General features: G+C 42.9%; 1 protein-coding gene across 1 annotated transcript in view; it reads right to left on the bottom strand.

Annotated features, from left to right (window-relative positions):
- LOC117507295 (solute carrier family 2, facilitated glucose transporter member 9-like) overlaps window positions 1–14,672 on the bottom strand; it is a 389,118-nt gene that overhangs the window by 223,286 nt on the left and 151,160 nt on the right. The gene's annotated exons all lie outside the window — the stretch shown is intronic.

The raw sequence follows: 14,672 nt of genomic DNA, 5'->3' as shown, positions 1-14,672 counted from the left end.
TTTATGGGCATGTTTATTATAATTAAGATCGTTTACACCCGCCGCATTTATCAAGATCACGTCAGGCGTACACCAGAAATGGGCAGGTGCGCACTGCTTGATACATGTCACGGCGACTTTGGTGTATTTCAAGTTTACGCTGTAAATTTACGCAAGTGCGCAACATTGATACATGAGGCCCAGTGGCCTTGGTAATTGAAATCGGCTTATGAGCCACTTATCCTCATTTGGAGGTAAATCCTTGTGTACGTGGACAGGCGGGCATACGCCAGGTTTTTGTGCGTACGCATGCTTTGTACATGGGCCCCTGGGCCCTAGATTTGTGCTGGCCACGCAAATGGGACTGCATTTTCTAAGTGCCCTGTGATTGCTGTTGCAAGTTCGACTTGCCTCGACTCTGGTCAAGTGTGGGTCGAATGGGCAATCACCAGTCATTCGCCCTGATTCAGCTGCTGATGTGAATGCTGGCTCGATTGCAACATTTGGCCAGGGTTTGACATGGCTAATCATTTTGTGCAGGCCCTCGACTACGGCCGAAATGGTCTGGCCTGCCATATGAATGGGCCGACCATGGTCAGATGGCAGTACGACCTCATCTTGATTGGGTTTCCAGCACAAGTGGGATACGAATGTGGAGTGCATGTGCTGTGGCTGAATGGTTATGCTGACTGCTGTATGAGGCGTTCGTGTGCGGCTCTGATTTTTCACAAGTACTATTCAAATCCTCCTTCATGCGCCATTCGGCCTTATTCGTGTTATGTGTGAACGGGCCGGAAACAATATCATCACACAGACTAGACAGGTGTCTGCAAACCCATCTCTTTCCCGTGTTTTTGTGCCTACTTGCCCCCCCATGCAATCCACACCTTCCAGACAAATCAATGCATCATATCTTCACATAGACCACAAAAATATAGCTCGATGTTTGCACTCCTTTTACTCTGAGCACAATGAGTAGGCAAGTGACCAGGCGGTTTTCTGTCAGAGACGCTCTGGAGCACATTTTTGAACAAGATGAACAAGTAACTGAAGTTGAACCAGAGATAGAGGAGGATGTCTTGGAAATGGAAGACAACACCGATTTTGATCCAGACTTTGAGGAGACTATCCACTCAAAAGATGTAGAGGAAGAGGCACCTGAGGAGACATTCCAGTCCAAAAGTGGAGACTTAAAACATAAACTAAAGATGACGAAAGTGCCAATACGGTATGCAACATCTTGTGTGGAAGACATCAAATCCAACTTCCAACTCTTTTTACCAGAATCCTTTGAGGGAATTATACTGGAGATGACAAACCTGGAAGGGAGGCATGTGGTTGGGAACACTTGGACAGAATTAGACCTGGTAGACATCCAAGCCTACATGGGTCTGTTGATTCTAGCAGGAGTACAACCCCAATTCCAATGAAGTTGGGACGTTTTGTAAAATGTAAATAAAAACAGAATACGATTTGCAAATCCTCTTCAACCTATATTTAATTGAATACACCACAAAGACAAGATATTTAATGTTCAAACTGATAAACTTGATTGTTTTGGTGCAAATATTTACTCATTTTGAAATGGATGCCCGCAACACGTTTCAAAAAAGCTGGGACAGTGGTATGTTTAATCAATCAATCAATCAATTTTATTTATATAGCGCCAAATCACAACAAACAGTTGCCCCAAGGCACTTTATATTGTAAGGCAAGGCCATACAATAATTACGTAAAAACCCCAACGGTCAAAACGACCCCCTGTGAGCAAGCACTTGGCGACAGTGGGAAGGAAAAACTCCCTTTTAACAGGAAGAAACCTCCAGCAGAACCAGGCTCAGGGAGGGGCAGTCTTCTGCTGGGACTGGTTGGGGCTGAGGGAGAGAACCAGGAAAAAGACATGCTGTGGAGGGGAGCAGAGATCAATCACTAATGATTAAATGCAGAGTGGTGCATACAGAGCAAAAAGAGAAAGAAACACTTAGTGCATCATGGGAACCCCCCAGCAGTCTACGTCTACAGCAGGATAACTAAGGGATGGTTCAGGGTCACCTGATCCAGCCCTAACTATAAGCTTTAGCAAAAAGGAAAGTTTTAAGCCTAATCTTAAAAGTAGAGAGGGTGTCTGTCTCCCTGATCTGAATTGGGAGCTGGTTCCACAGGAGAGGAGCCTGAAAGCTGAAGGCTCTGCCTCCCATTCTACTCTTACAAACCCTAGGAACTACAAGTAAGCCTGCAGTCTGAGAGCGAAGCGCTCTATTGGGGTGATATGGTACTATGAGGTCCCTAAGATAAGATGGGACCTGATTATTCAAAACCTTATAAGTAAGAAGAAGAATTTTAAATTCTATTCTAGAATTAACAGGAAGCCAATGAAGAGAGGCCAATATGGGTGAGATATGCTCTCTCCTTCTAGTCCCCGTTAGTACTCTAGCTGCAGCATTTTGAATTAACTGAAGGCTTTTCAGGGAACTTTTAGGACAACCTGATAATAATGAATTACAATAGTCCAGCCTAGAGGAAATAAATGCATGAATTAGTTTTTCAGCATCACTCTGAGACAAGACCTTTCTAATTTTAGAGATATTTCGTAAATGCAAAAAAGCAGTCCTACATATTTGTTTAATATGCGCTTTGAATGACATATCCTGACCAAAAATGACTCCAAGAGTTCTCACAGTATTACTAGAGGTCAGGGTAATGCCATCCAGAGTAAGGATCTGGTTAGACACCATGTTTCTAAGATTTGTGGGGCCAAGTACAATAACTTCAGTTTTATCTGATTTTAAAAGCAGGAAATTAGAGGTCATCCATGTCTTTATGTCTGTAAGACAATCCTGCAGTTTAGCTAATTGGTGTGTGTCCTCTGGCTTCATGGATAGATAAAGCTGGGTATCATCTGCGTAACAATGAAAATTTAAGCAATGCCGTCTAATAATACTGCCTAAGGGAAGCATGTATAAAGTGAATAAAATTGGTCCTAGCACAGAACCTTGTGGAACTCCATAGTCTGTGAAGAAGATTCCCCATTTACATGAACAAATTGTAATCTATTAGATAAATATGATTCAAACCACCACAGCGCAGTGCCTTTAATACCTATGGCATGCTCTAATCTCTGTAATAAAATTTTATGGTCAACAGTATCAAAAGCAGCACTGAGGTCTAACAGAACAAGCACAGAGATGAGTCCACTGTCTGAGGCCATAAGAAGATCATTTGTAACCTTCACTAATGCTGTTTCTGTACTATGATGAATTCTAAAACCTGACTGAAACTCTTCAAATAGACCATTCCTCTGCAGATGATCAGTTAGCTGTTTTACAACTACCCTTTCAAGAATTTTTGAGAGAAAAGGAAGGTTGGAGATTGGCCTATAATTAGCTAAGATAGCTGGGTCAAGTGATGGCTTTTTAAGTAATGGTTTAATTACTGCCACCTTAAAAGCCTGTGGTACATAGCCAACTAATAAAGATAGATTGATCATATTTAAGATCGAAGCATTAAATAATGGTAGGGCTTCCTTGAGCAGCCTGGTAGGAATGGGGTCTAATAGACATGTTGATGGCTTGGATGAAGTAACTAATGAAAATAACTCAGACAGAACAATCTGAGAGAAGGAGTCTAACCAAATACCGGCATCACTGAAAGCAGCCAAAGATAACGATACGTCTTTGGGATGGTTATGAGTAATTTTTTCTCTAATAGTTAAAATTTTATTAGCAAAGAAAGTCATGAAGTCATTACTAGTTAAAGTTAAAGGAATACTCGGCTCAATAGAGCTCTGACTCTTTGTCAGCCTGGCTACAGTGCTGAAACGAAACCTGGGGTTGTTCTTATTCTCTTCAATTAGTGATGAGTAGTAAGATGTCCTAGCTTTACGGAGGGCTTTTTTATAGAGCAACAGACTCTTTTTCCAGGCTAAGTGAAGATCTTCTAAATTAGTGAGATGCCATTTCCTCTCCAACTTACGGGTTATCTGCTTTAAGCTGCGAGTTTGTGAGTTATACCACGGAGTCAGGCACTTCTGATTTGAAGCTCTCTTTTTCAGAGGAGCTACAGCATCCAAAGTTGTCTTCAATGAGGATGTAAAACTATTGACGAGATACTCTGTCTCACTTACAGAGTTTAGGTAGCTACTCTGCACTGTGTTGGTATATGGCATTAGAGAACATAAAGAAGGAATCATATCCTTAAACCTAGTTACAGCGCTTTCTGAAAGACTTCTAGTGTAATGAAACTTATTCCCCACTGCTGGGTAGTCCATCAGAGTAAATGTAAATGTTATTAAGAAATGATCAGACAGAAGGGAGTTTTCAGGGAATACTGTTAAGTCTTCAATTTCCATACCATAAGTCAGAACAAGATCTAAGATATGATTAAAGTGGTGGGTGGACTCATTTACATTTTGAGCAAAGCCAATTGAGTCTAATAATAGATTAAATGCAGTGTTGAGGCTGTCATTCTCAGCATCTGTGCAGATGTTAAAATCGCCCACTATAATGATCTTATCTGAGCTAAGCACTAAGTCAGACAAAAGGTCTGAAAATTCACAGAGAAACTCACAGTAACGACCAGGTGGACGATAGATAATAACAAATAAAACTGGTTTTTGGGACTTCCAATTTGGATGGACAAGACTAAGAGTCAAGCTTTCAAATGGATTAAAGCTCTGTCTGGGTTTTTGATTAATTAATAAGCTGGAATGGAAGATTGCTGCTAATCCTCCGCCTCGGCCCGTGCTACGAGCGTTCTGGCAGTTAGTGTGACTCGGTGGTGTTGACTCATTTAAACTAACATATTCATCCTGCTGTAACCAGGTTTCTGTAAGGCAGAATAAATCAATATGTTGATCAATTATTATATCATTTACTAACAGGGACTTAGAAGAGAGAGACCTAATGTTTAATAGACCACATTTAACTGTTTCAGTCTGTGGTGCAGTTGAAGGTGCTATATTATTTTTTCTTTTTGAATTTTTATGCTTAAATAGATTTTTGCTGGTTATTGGTGGTCTGGGAGCAGGCACCGTCTCTACGGGGATGGGGTAATGAGGGGATGGCAGGGGGAGAGAAGTTGCAGAGAGGTGTGTAAGACTACAACTCTGCTTCCTGGTCCCAACCCTGGATAGTCACGGTTTGGAGGATTTAAGAAAATTGGCCAGATTTCTAGAAATGAGAGCTGCTCCAGCCAAAGTGGGATGGATGCTGTCTCTCCTAACAAGACCAGGTTTTCCCCAGAAGGTTTGCCAATTATCTATGAAGCCCACCTCATTTTTTGGACACCACTCAGACAGCCAGCAATTCAAGGAGAACATGCAGCTAAACATATGTGGTATGTTTACCATGGTGTTACATCACCCTTCCTTCTAACAACACTCAATAAGCGTTTGGGAACTGAGGACACTAACTGTTGAAGTTTTGTAGGTGGAATTCTTTCCCATTCTTGCTTGATGTACGACTTCAGTTGTTCAACAGTCCGGGGTCTCCGTTGTCGTATTTTGCGCTTCACAATGCACCACACATTTTCAATGGGCGACAGGTCTGGACTGCAGACAAGCCAGTCTAGTACCTGCACTCTTTTACTACGAAGTCACACTGTTGTAACACGTGCAGAATGTGGCTTGACATTGTCTTGTTGAAATAAGCAGGGACGTCCCTGAAAAAGACATTGATTGGATGGCAGCATACATTGCTCTAAAACCTGGATGTACCTTTCAGCATTGATGGTGCCATCACAGATGTAAAAGTTGCCCATGCCATGGGCACTAACACACCCCTATACCATCACAGATGCTTTATCCTCTTTTGTCCGGAGGACACAACATCCATGATTTCCAAAAATAATTTGAAATGTAGACTCATCAGATCACAGCACACTTTTCCACTTTGCATCTGTCCATTTCAAATGAGCTTGGGCCCAGAGAAGGCAACAGCGTTTCTGGATGATGTTGATGTATGGCTTTCGCTTTGCATGGTAGAGTTTTAACTTACACTTGTAGATGTTAACTGACAATGGTTTTCTGAAGTGTTCCTGAGCCCACATGGTGAGATCCTTTACAAATGATGTTGGTTTTTGATGCAGTGCCACCTGAGGGATCGAAGGTCACGGGCATTCAATGTTGGTTTTTGGCCTTGCCACTTACATGTAGAAAGTTCCCCAGATTCTCTGAATCTTATCATTATATTATGGATTGTAGATGATGGAATCCCTAAATTCCTTGCAATTGAACATTGAGAAACATTGTTCTTAAGCTGTTGGACTATTTTTTCATGCTGTTCACAAAGTGGTGATCCTCACCCCATCTTTGCTTGTGAACGGCTGAGCCTTTTGAGGATGCTCCTTTTATACCCAATCATGACACTCACCTGTTTCCAAACAGGTGTTCTTTGAGCATTCATCAACTTTGCCAGTCTTTTGTTTCCCCATCCCAACTTTTTTAAAACGTGTCGCAGGCATCCATTTCAAAATGAGCAAATATTTGCACAAAAACAATAAAGCCTGTCAGTCGGAAAATTAAATATCTTGTCTTTGTGGTGTATTCAATACAATATAGAGGAATTGAAGAGGAATTGCAAATCAAGGCATTCTGTTTTTATTTACATTTTATACAATGTCCCAACTTCATTGGAATTTGGGTTGTATATTGCCAAACAAGTGTCAAATGCCACTTGTGCATGAATACACTTGCACACAGGCACAAACACACAAACGCACACACACACACACACACACACACACAACTTCACGTTGAGGAGTTTGGTCTCTGGTTTTTTACATGTTCATTTTGGAATACATTTTCAGTGCCTATTTGTATTTTCACTGCAGTTATTCATGTTAACCAGTACCCTGAGACATAGTTCACCACTAAAAAGAGTGTTAAATATCAAACTGGTGGTGATTAATGGCTTTTATGTGAATTTAAGAGCAGTTAAAACAAATCTGTCAAATCTGACCAGGAACACTGAAGTAAGGGGAGGGAGGTGAACACGGCAGTAGGGTTAAAAAAAACTCATCTCAGCTCATCAATACTATAAATGGACTGCATTTACATAGCGCTTGTCCAGCTGCTTCAGATCAAAGTGCGTTACACTTATGCCTCACTGCACAAACACACTCACACAAAGATGTCAGGGTGCTGCCATGCAAGGCGTTCACTACACACCGGGAGCAACTTGGGGACTAAGAATCCTCTGGAGTCATCTGACACATCTCCACGTTGACTGAATTAAAAGGATATAATATTGAATCTACAGCCGTCTGAGTCGCTGTTTGAATTTGTGTTGGAAGTGTGGACTTCAAGCTATATACCCATTTTAATGTGTTGATACGCCTACTATAACTTGATTCATGAATAATAATTTACACAATGCTTTTTATTATGGGAAATTTTGGTGCGCATACAATGGGGCCAAAAAGTATTTAGTCGGTCCCTGATTGTGCAAGTTCTCCTACTTAGAAAGATGAGAGAGGTCTGTAATTTTCAACATAGGCACACTTCAACTGTGAGAGACAAAATGAGAAAAAAATCCAGGAAATCACATTGTAGGATTTTTAAAGAATTTATTTGTAAATTATGGTGGAAAATAAGTATTTGGTCAATAACAAAAATTCTACTCAATATTTTGCAACATAATCAAGCATTTCCTGTAAGTCTTCACCAGGTTTGCACACACAGTAGCTGGTATTTTGTCCCATTCCTCCATGCAGATCTCTAGAGCAGTGATGTTTTGGGGCTGTCGCTGGGCAACATGGACTTTCAACTCCCTCCACAAATTTTCTATGGGGTTGAGGTCTGGAGACTGCCTCGGCCACTCCAGGACCTTGAAATGCTTTTTACGGAGCCACTCCTTCGTTGCCTGAGCGCTGTGTTTGGGATTATTGTCATGCTGGAAGACCCAACCACGTTGCATCTTCAACGCTCTCATTGATGGAAGGAGGTCTTGGCTTAAAATCTCACAATATATGGCCACGTTCATTCTTCCCTTAACACAGATCAGTCGTCCTGTCCCCTTTGCAGAAAAACAGCCCCAAAGCATGATGTTTCCACCCAAATGCTTCACAGTAGGTACAGCTGTGCTCAAAAGGTTACATACCCTGGCAGAAGTTTAGTTTTTTTGGCCATTTTTCAGAGAATATGAATAACAGAAAAAACTTTTTTTTCACTCATGGTTAGTGGTTGGGTGAAGCCATTTATTGTCAAACAACTGTATTTACTCTTTTGAAATCATAATGACAACACAAACTACCCAAATGACCCTGATCAAAAGTTTACATACTCCTTTTCTTAATACCATGTGTTGCTCCCTTTAACATCACTGACAGCTTGGAGTCTTTTGTGATGGTTGTGGACGAGGCTCTCTGGTGGTAAAGCTGCCACTGAATATGTCTTGGACTTTATTTACATTAATTACAAAGAGATGCAAACAATATGGCACTTTATGGTAAATCTGCATGGAGTAGACAGTTCTCAAAAACTGAGTGACTGTGCAAGAAGGAGAAGAGTGAGGAAAGCCACCAAGACACCCAGACAACCCAGGAGAAGTTATGGGCTTACGTGGCTGTGATTGGATAAATTGTGCACAGTGCAAGCTTTGCATTTTGTATCACTACTCTTAGCTTCATAGTGGAGTAGAGCAGATAAGGATTTTCTTCCACCAAAACAGATCAAATCCAGGCTTGCATCTCAGATGTACCTTCTGGCAATTTGTAGCTAAACTTTCAGGTCTTCTTTTTAAGAAAATCCTCCTCTATACTACTTCATCATGACACAAAATACATACATATGTACATATGTTTTTGAAATCTGCCTTTATATATTTGCATTCTAAATTCTGAAAATGGTTTGTTAAACATGTGGTTTTCACAGTGAAAAAAAAAAAACTTTTTCCCTACTCAGATTTTATGTTTTTGTGTGGGCCTAGGTTCACCGTGTTAATACAGTATGTCAGAATGAAAGAAAAACTGTAAAGTCACACAGGTGATGTTGTGCTGAAAAGATCACATCAAACAAGGCAAAGTAAACAGTTTTTGAAAGTAAATTATGCAGGTTAAACCAAAAGTAGTCAAAATTGCCCAATTATACAGTGGACCCCAGTACCCAGTGGTGCTGTGACATGCTTTGCTTTTATGTGCCTTTTAAAATTATATTGTACACTATGTTTGGTTTTATTCTAAAAAATTTTATTCCTTGATTTTAAATAGACTGCATTCATGTAGCGCTTTTCTATTTGAATCAGAAGCGCAAAGCACTTTACAATGATGCCTCACATTCACATTCACACACACACATACACACACACACACACCAATGTTAGGGTCCTGCCATGTAAGACGCTCACTACACACTGGGAGCAACTCTGGATTTAGAACCTTTCCCAAGGGCCCTTAGTGATTGTCTTGTCCAATTGGGGTTTGAATTGAGGATCCTCTGGTCTCAACCCCAATGTTTAACCACTAGACCATCACCTCCCCAGTAAAGCTCCTTTTGGCTTTTGTGAGGCACTACATAAATAAATGTTGATTGATTGAATAATTCAACACACACATGGAAAGAAAGCTGCATAAGAGTTTCTTTAGACTAAATAGTTTTAAAATTTGAAAACATATCTTCAAATCAAATCAAAATCAAATCAATTTTATTTATATAGCGCCAAATCACAACAAACAGTTGCCCCAAGGCGCTTTATATTGTAAGGCAAAAGCCATACAATAGTTACACAACGGTCAAAACGACCCCCTGTAAGCAAGCACTTGGCGACAGTGGGAAGGAAAAACTCCCTTTTAACAGGAAGAAACCTCCAGCAGAACCAGGCTCAGGGAGGGGCAGTCTTCTGCTGGGACTGGTTGGGGCTGAGGGGAGAGAATCAGGAAAAAGACATGCTGTGGAAGAGAGCAGAGATCAATCACTAATGATTAAATGCAGAGTGGTGCATACAGAGCAAAAAGAGAAAGAAATCATGGGAACCCCCCAGCAGTCTAAGTCTATAGCAGCATAACTAAGGGATGGTTCAGGGTCACCTGATCCAGCCCTAACTATAAGCTTTAGCAAAAAGGAAAGTTTTAAGCCTAATCTTAAAAGTAGAGAGGGTGTCTGTCTCCCTGATCTGAATTGGGAGCTGGTTCCACAGGAGAGGAGCCTGAAAGCTGAAGGCTCTGCCTTCCATTGCAGTGGTTACATCAGAGTACCGACAAAAAAAACAAAAAATCTAGTGTTGTAGTGATTCAGTTTTAAAGCACACAATCAGCATGCATCAACCAACCACAGACAGATTCCCAGCAGACAAGTGTGTCAACAAGACCTCCAAGAGGTGGTCAGCCATAACATCCTTTATGTCTCTTCTACAAAGCCTAGCTCTCAAGATGGTAAAACTCCTTGAAGAGAAGGCAGGATGTAGGAAATATAAAAATCTAACAATGCTAAAATACCCTTGGCCGTATGAGCATTGTCTTATTTATAATTTTTAGTTGTTTAATTAATTTCATAAGGACCACAATGGAAATAAGGATTTATGCTTTGTGTTATCCTTGTATCAGACACATTCACCTCTGTATGTTTATATTGATGTTGGAGAATAAACTCAAATTAATCAATCAATCATAAAAAATATTTTATTAAGTTACAACAACGTCTGCTGTGTGTGTGCGCATACATGAGCTTTTGGCAAGAGTGTAAGTGTTATGTGCCGACGCGGGTTGAGGAGCGGACCTGCGTCTGACTGAACCCAGCGCTGAATAACCAGAAAGCGGTTCCAAAAAACAAAACAAGTTTATTTTCCCCCTTTTGTGCAATACTCAGTGTACAAACATAAAAGCGCATTTGTCTGGCGGAGTGAAGGACGGCATGCTCTCCAGCGCCCAAAGGGATCGAAGCCCGGCGCTTCTGGACTCACGTTCACCGCCAAACACCCCCCAGGTGGACACGACAAACCGACTCTGTGAAGGGTAGAAAAGGTGAGGTAAGTCAGCAGCTACAACTAATATCCTTCAAAGGCACACACTATCAGCAACACATTCAGGTCTGAATTTAAGCTTTATGTAAATGAGCAGCTTCTCACAACAGGTGGAGGATCATCAGTCCGCACGCCACGGCCGTGAGAAGCGAGCTGCACAATTCTCATCAATGTTCAAATATACTGCGTAACAAAATACCAAATTACTATTAACACTTATTCAGACAATCAATCACCTCTGATGTGTGCTGACAGCATGTGTCCCTCACCTGTCCTCCTTCACAGGCACGATATGTCAAACCCAGGCGCGGTCCTCAGCGTCTCACAAACGAACGTCACAAGGTCGAGTTCCCGGCAATTCTGCTTGAATCACTCATGGCTTAAATGCAGAACGCCATCTCATTATCTGCTTCAGCTGAAAGTCTTTAAGTTTGCACGTGAGCATCATCCACAGGTGCTGCAAATCATACTGATGAGGGTGAAGGACTCTTCTGCCAGCACCTTCTCCACAGACAAAAACCAGTTTGCATACCACCTGGAGAGCAAAGAAAAGAAAACAACACAAAAACATCCAGCCAAACCCCCCAACACACAACAGTATCCCCCCATCAACGGGAAGCCTCCCGGCGACCGAACAAACCAGGACCGAGAACAGCACCTCCCTCCGGGGTCCATAACAGCAAGCAGATGGCGTAACGCTCCCAAGGTCCACAGCAGACGGCAGGACAGGGCACCGCGGCTGGAAGGCCGGCTGGCATCAACAAAACCCCAAAAAAGTCCCAAATACAACCCAACATACAAGAAAAACACAAAACCCACCCAAAACCTCCCCAAGGGACCGTCCCATCCAACCCCGGGAAGAAAAGAAAAACTCGAAAATGCAAAAACCCAACACAGCCCCAACAACACAATACAAAAATAAATGCACAAAGAAAAATAACAAACAACCCCCCCAGAACGACTTGCAGAGCCCAACACCCCCCAGAAGACCTTTACCGCCAGTTCCAGGAGAAACAGCCAAAGCCGGAATCCCACAGAGGTCGCCAGGTACACATGGAGCAACAGCGCCCCCCAGAGGACCATACCATCAACCCCAGGAGGCACCCTCCCCACAACCCAGGAACCCCAGACCCGGCCACACTTGGCTAGTCGGCCCCACAAGCCAATTCCCCCCCCACAGGACCGTCCCATCAACCCTGGAGGTGGAACCTGGAAGGAAACATAAAAAACACAAAAATCCAACCCCCGGCGGACTTCATTAAACTACCCCGGGGGCAAAAAATCAACCGACAAACCCTGTTACCTCCCCCAGCACCCCGAAAGACCCCAGATCACTCCCAGAGCCCATCATCGGCTCAATTTTGGCGAACGGCACAAAATTACTAAGCCGGGGAAGGAAACAGGAAAAACTAACCCGGTCCCAACCCCGAAGCGCAGCGGAAAACCGGAAATACGTCCGGTGCCCCTACCCGACCATACCACCAGCCTATCGGGAGGGGCGAAACTACCGAAATGGCGAACGGCAACAGAATGGTCCACCCCTCCGACTGAGGTATGTTGCCGCTGCACCACACCCCGGTAACACCAATGACGAACGGTCAAAGGCCCACCGAGGCTGGAGTGGAACCGGGCCCTAACCAAACCCACAAAAAAACGCCCCTGACAACCCCCCCCCCCCCCCCCAGGTGCAGAGGTCTTCTGAGAAACACTCAGCGTGACCAACCTGCACCACCCCACAACCCACAAGACGAACGGTCTTAGGGCGAGTGAGGTTGGGGTTAGGGAAGCAGGGAAATAAAAAACAACAAAACAAAATGACCCAATACCCAAACAGAAAATACCTACATTCAAATAATAAAAATCAACGATTGGCTGAGTCCAGCCGAGCTCCGAACCACCAGTCGTTCACTCCACCAGAACCGCCTCCAAATCCCCAAACAATTTATAACCCCTTACAAAAAAACAAAAACAGCACAAATAATTTTTTTTTTTTTTTTGTCCATTAGTATGCCTGTCCCAGAACACCTGGAGATACGTCGTCACTGTTTTTCTTGACGCTTATGTGACGGGGCAATATGGCGGCTTCAGCTCGTCCAAGCTGCATGGGCTCATCCGCAAGAGGAGCCAGAGGTCTGTTTGTTTAATTTGGTCTGCGAGATGCTGTAATTGCTCCCATATTTTCTCCAAGTGTTCTTGAACTCTTTCGGCAAATGGAATCGCTTCTGCCGCTGGGTCCATTTTAGAATGGCCGGGAACTACTGTTATGTGCCGATGCGGGTTGAGGAGCGGACCTGCGTCTGACTGAACCCAGCGCTGAATAACCAGAAAGCGGTTCCAAAAAACAAAACAAGTTTATTTTCCCCCTTTTGTGCAATACTCAGTGTACAAACATAAAAGCGCGTTTGTCTGGCGGAGTGAAGGACGGCGCGCTCTCCAGCGCCCAAAGGGATCGAAGCCCGGCGCTTCTGGACTCACGTTCACCGCCAAACACCCCCCAGGTGGACACGACAAACCGACTCTGTGAAGGGTAGAAAAGGTGAGGTAAGTCAGCAGCTACAACTAATATCCTTCAAAGGCACACACTATCAGCAACACATTCAGGTCTGAATTTAAGCTTTATGTAAATGAGCAGCTTCTCACAACAGGTGGAGGATCATCAGTCCGCACGCCACGGCCGTGAGAAGCGAGCTGCACAATTCTCATCAATGTTCAAATATACTGCGTAACAAAATACCAAATTACTATTAACACTTATTCAGACAATCAATCACCTCTGATGTGTGCTGACAGCATGTGTCCCTCACCCGTCCTCCTTCACAGGCACAATGTGTCAAACCCAGGCGCAGTCCTCAGCGTCTCACAAACGAACGTCACAAGGTCGAGTTCCCGGCAATTCTGCTTGAATCACTCATGGCTTAAATGCAGAACGCCATCTCATTATCTGCTTCAGCTGAAAGTCTTTAAGTTTGCACGTGAGCATCATCCACAGGTGCTGCAAATCATACTGATGAGGGTGAAGGACTCTTCTGCCAGCACCTTCTCCACAGACAAAAACCAGTTTGCATACCACCTGGAGAGCAAAGAAAAGAAAACAACACAAAAACATCCAGCCAAACCCCCCAACACACAACAGTAAGTTAGCTTTGAGTTAGCGGACGTTACATGTCCGCAAAATGTCTTGTAAATTACTCCAGAGGTGTTATCAGGTTACAAAAACAGCGTTTTCAGGTTTAGAAGTGCTTATTTCTCACTAGCTCTTGCATAATCTATGAGAAACGTTAAATTAACACATAAATGAAGTGGTTTTAGAGCGCCAGAGAGAGACCAGCCAATGACATCACGGTGCCGCTTTACTATGATTGGCTGTCACCGCCACCCCTCAAAATAAATAAATAAATAAATAACTTGCATGATTCATAGCATAAAATTATTAAACAGAATGTGACTTTTTAACCTATTACAATACCTCTTAAAATAGGTCAAGGTTAGCCTTCTTTGAACTTGTCCAAGGTCTCTGTCCCAAGAATGTTCCCTGTGAATTTGAAGACTCTGGCAGTAATAGGACTGGACTTATGCTGAGCACAGACAGACGGACGGACAGACTGATGCAAAGCCTGGCCATATTTGATGGCTATCGGGTAATAACAGAAATGAGACAGACCTGCAAACTCTGCTCTAATTCCTTTAAAGGAATGTGTAATTTTCTGTATAAGTGGAATTACACCTGAAATAACAATTACT

Source organism: Thalassophryne amazonica, chromosome 3 (assembly GCF_902500255.1).
Source record: "Thalassophryne amazonica chromosome 3, fThaAma1.1, whole genome shotgun sequence".
Classification (NCBI taxonomy): Eukaryota; Metazoa; Chordata; class Actinopteri; order Batrachoidiformes; family Batrachoididae; genus Thalassophryne; species Thalassophryne amazonica.
Note: the sequence above shows the minus strand (reverse complement) of the source record. Positions and strands in the feature narration are given on the sequence as shown.